The sequence below is a fragment of the Triticum urartu genome, chromosome 7A, assembly GCF_056163025.1.
Source record: "Triticum urartu cultivar PI428250 chromosome 7A, HENAU_Tu73, whole genome shotgun sequence".
Taxonomy (NCBI): domain Eukaryota; kingdom Viridiplantae; phylum Streptophyta; class Magnoliopsida; order Poales; family Poaceae; genus Triticum; species Triticum urartu.
In genome coordinates, this window is record NC_141879.1 from 7,953,647 (window position 1) to 7,958,786 (window position 5,140).

Below are 5,140 nucleotides of genomic sequence, written 5' to 3' on the forward strand. Positions count from 1 at the left end.
GATGTAGATGCCCTCCATGATCGAATCCCCCTCTGGCAAGATGCAGGAAAAGGCCCCAAGATGGGATCTCACGGGAACAGAAGGTTACAGCGGCGAAAAAGTATTTTGGTGGACGCTTCTGGTCATTTGGGAATATTTTTGAATTTGTAGGCCAAGAATTAGGGTTGGAGGAACTCCGAGGGGCCCACAAGCCATCAGGGCGCGCCTCCCCCCTAGGGCGCGCCCGTGAGGCTGGTGGCCGCCTCGGGACTCCTCTGACTTCATCTCCAAGTCCTACGGGTGTCTTCTAGTCCAAGAAAAATCATCGCGAAAGTTTTATTCCGTTTGGACTCCGTTTAATATTCCTTTTCTGTAAAACTCAAAAACAAGGAAAAACTGGCACTGGGCTCTAGGTTAATAAGTTAGTCCAAAAAATAATATAAAATAGCATATTAATGCATATAAAACATCCAAACAGATAATATAATAGCGTGGAACAATAAAAAATTATAGATACTTTGAAGACGTATCATTGAGCAGCTAACCTATGTTGCAAATATGGCTAGATGTCTAGAAGAAAGCGGGAAGGTAAACTCTGCAACACTCTGGTAACAATATGTTGACATTGTTTGATATTCAAAAAGGTACTGCTAAATGTAGATTATAATCTTATATGTTGAATTACATCTTAGCAGGCATTTTTCTATAACATTAAGGAAGGAGAGATAAATGTTACGCGAAGCTCGCGCCAAGAGAAAGCGGGATGAACCGGTTAGTCTGCGTAATTTTTACCCTATAAACACTTATTTCAAAAGGATATTTAATATATTGTCTTTGTTTCCCTTACCACTGCATATTGCGCAAATGCATTAATATTTTGGAATTGTGCAATACCTAAATATTAAACCAAATCGATAACCTGGATATATGATTTCTGTAGGGAAAGTTGGATTTCACATAAGCTGAGCTGAATGCATGTCAAGGAGGCCAGCATGAAGAAATTGGAGCCGTGAAGATGTAGCATAAACAACCTTAAACAGTGAAGAATGTTGTGAAGGAGGCCCTGGCAAATCAACATGAAGACACTTAAGCTGTCAAGGGGTGTGTAGCATATCCGCATGAAGAGGCTGGACCTGCCAAGGAGGCCCTAGTAGAGTTTCATGAGGAGGCAAGAACTGGCACGAAGGTTGTGGCTGAGCAGCATAAAGAGCCGGAAGCTGGCAAGGAGACCCTGCCAGAGCAAACAGGAAGACCTTCAAGTTGTCAACAATGTCGTGGCCGAGCAGTATGATGAGCCTGAAGCTTGCAAGGATGAACCGCATGAGCAACAGGAAGACCTTGAGGTTGTTAAGAAGGCCCTAGCAAAGTAGCAGGAAGAACTTGAAGATATCAACACGACCCTCGCAGAGCAGCAGCAAGAACTTGAATCTGTTAAGAAGGCCCTGCCAGTGTGCAAGGATGAACTTGAAGGTTTCGAACTGGCCCTGGTAGACTACAATGAAGAAGTTGTAATGCCCTATTAGACTAGGTAAAGCTGTCATCAAGGCAATTCGAGAGCAGCAGGTTGCAGTTGAAACTGACAAGTATCATATTTTCTTGTGTGATACTTTTTCCAATGGTGCGATACTTTGTCCCATAGAGCAAATGATGAAATTTGTTCCATTTTGGTAGCAAATTTCAATATAAAACAAATTATCAAAGTCTACAAACGGTGACAGATATGGATACCGTCACTAGCGTATGGACCCACATGTAAGCAGCTACGTAGCGCACCTCTGGTCCCACATGTAAGAAGCCACGTCAGCAATTTATGGGCCGATACACTACTAGGGAAAAGCTTATAGGCAGACGCTTACTAGTAGCGAGGGTTTATACCCCTTGCTACTGCTACTTACTAGTAGCGCGGGTTTTAACCCCTCGCTACTACTAAGTTGATAGTAGTAGCGCGGGTTTTTAACCCTCACTACTACTAAGCGGTCTCTACCGTGCCCCCTGAGACATGCCATAGTAGTAGCGAGGGGTATAAACCCACTCTACTACTAAGTTGATAGTAGTTGCGCCGTTTTATACCCCTCGCTACTACTAAGTCCGAGGTAGGTGAAGTCGCCATATCCTCGGCGAAATCCCCATCTCCTCCCCCAAATCCCTCCTCTCTTCCGTCACTCTCTCCTCTCACTTTCCATACGCTCTCACATGGACCTCTTGCCCATGCGCCCCTCCTCCTTCGTGGCGCCGAAAGAGGCCGCCGCCTCGCGCCGCCGGCGTTTAGGAGCTCGCCGGTCTTCCACCGACGTCTAGGAGGCCGCCGCCCAGCGCCACCACACCGGAGCACCTCACCACCGGTGACTAGCTCTGCTGCTCCTCTCTCCCTCGGTTTTCCTTTTCTCTCTCACCCTCTGGTTTGATTCACCCTCCCTTGTCCATGCCCGTGCAGGTCATCGCCATGGACGACCCGGAGCTATCTGGCATGGTCGGGAAGAGGAGCCCCACACCGCGGCCTGGCTCTTCCATAGAAACGGGCCCTCTCCAACAGCCACCGCCGGATCTGGTCTGCCGCTGTCCGTTCATGCCTCCGGCGACGCCAATCGTCGCTAGATCGAACCACTGCTTCCATTGACAACATGCACGGGATCAAGAATTTTTTTGTTTTTGAAAGTAATAGCAGTAGTGTGGGGTATAAGACCCGCTATAGATAATTAGCAGTAGCGCTGTCTGCAACGCACGCTACAGCTAACCATGTATAGCAGTAGCGTGTGTCAACACGCGCTACTGCTACAAGTTAGTTGTGGCGCCGTATCTATAGCGCGGGCACCCGCGCTACTGATACACCCAAAACCCGAGCTGCTGCTAGGCTTTTCCCTAGTAGTGATAAGTCAACAGTGTTGGCCTATCAATGATAAAACCTCGGTAGGGCCCAGCTGTGGTGCCACGTCAACAAATTATGGGCCCGTATGTCAGAAATGTTGACTGGTCAAACATGGTTGGTCGATGGTTAGTGTCGGATGTATCGTCACCGAAAACTATGATGAGGGACAGTTGTTAGTATATGGTGACAATTCTAGTGACATTTTTTGCCCGTCGCAAAAGACAGGTAAGGTGACGTTTTTGGGTTCGTCACCTGAGATACGATCTTGCAAGACGAAAAAAGTAGTACCGTCAAGCTTTTATTTTCCATGATGGCGCTTTGATGATGGTTGGGGAAACAGTCGGAAAACATCACAGGGGTATTTTCGGCAATGAAAAAGGGTTATACGTGAAATAGAGCAAATTTTGTAGTGGCCCCAGAGATATCTCTTCGCCACATGGAGTGACAAATCCCACTCTCGATCCATGCAACCCAACTATTACCTTCTGAGATACCTAAAGAGCACCTTTATGATCACCCAGTTATGTACTGACGTTTGATACTCACAAAGCATTCTTCCTGTATTAGGGAGTGGCATGATCTTATGGTCTAAGGAACATATACTTGACATTATGAAAGTTGTAGCAATTAAACTAAGTGACACGATCAGACACGTTAATTACTCAGCCGTTTTTGTCAGTTTCTGTCTTCATTTACCTCGACACCACTTAATAGTATGGTGGTTCCTATGACTCAAAAAGGAAGAAAATGAAACTATCAAAAGACTATGTCTTTGCGCTCCATTGTCTTCAAGCAAAAGTCTTCGTGAGCCACCATTATCTCCAATGGCTACATACATTTTTAGGGTTCGTCTTTGATGGGTAAAACCAAATCTCGGGGATTTCTATCTATGTTTTTTTTGCAAGGACTTCTATATATGTTAACATGTGTACACTCACAAACACATTAGTATCTCAACCAAGTTTGTCGTCAATACTCTAAAACCAAGGGGTGACACTGGATGCACTTACACATCCGCTGATCCATCCAACACCTACTGCTTCCTCCCGCCAGCGCTGAACTTCCCATGGCCTTCTACCCTCGCTTTGATCCGGCCACCCACCATGGGGCCTAAGGAGGAAGGTGTGGTGGTTGTGTCAATGAGGAAGGAGCGATGAGGACTAAGTGGCACAGCGGCTACCGCTGGGATTGGGGAAAGGGGCTAGGGTTCACGTTTTGGCGGCTGATGAGGGAGAGAGATGGAGGGATGCGGTTGTGGGAACTGGGTGACCACTGACCAATGGACGCAACAGTGGAAGGAAACACCCATGACAGGCCGCACGACGCGCGGCTCACCCAACCAATCGCAAGAAAGCGCAAGCCCACCAGTCATTGGTCCTGCGGAACTACAACGAGGTAAAAAAACAACAGGGATCCAACATCCCAGAATGATTTGAATACCAGATTGACCAGATCCAATGGCCAGAAGTGTAGGAAATCGGGGGAGCTCCCTGGAGGCAAGTTGGCTAGTCTCCTTATAGATTAGAATTAGGCGGAGGGATTTCTGCAAATTACTAAAATGACATGGGTGCCTCCCCGCCGACGTGGCGTGACATGCAAGCGATTCAGACTTTTGTATTGATTTGTTCGTGCACTGCAATCTCAGTGGCTTGTTTGAGTCATTGCAAGTTTGTGTATGAATCTGTATGCAAGTTTATGTACTATATATGTAATTAATATTTGGAATTTTCTAGTAGGCTTTTGGCTCAAAGTCCAACCAAAATCTAAAATTCTCATGACCCATTCATGTTGGGTTGTGTGTGGTGTGAGTGGGACTATTGCTTAGTCCCACATTGCTAGTTGAGTGGGAATGGCACCGCCTTATAAGGTGAGCTCTTCTAGAACTTGTACGAGCATGAGAATAGAAGACCTATATGTGCGCTCCTTCTAGCTATGCATGTTGTCTATATTTTTGCTACCGTCACGGACGCATTAATTACTTAGCCGTTTCCGATTTTTTTGGATCGTGAGGCTGTTACCGACTTGGACATGGGGTTTACTCCCACGACCTACCTGACCCACACCATACAAACAGGCAAACATCTAGCTACCCTAGCTGTGGCCGCAACATATGGTTTTACACTATTCCAGAACATTGCGCCGCCACGCAAGTCTTCTCCATCCCTTCTCCACGCATGCACCGCGAGAAGGGACAACAGGCCTCTGGAACCCGCCTCACGTGCACCAGTAGAAAACGGGCCTATTGTCCCGGTTCGTAAGGGCCTTTTGTCCCAGTTCCTGAACCGGGACTAAAGG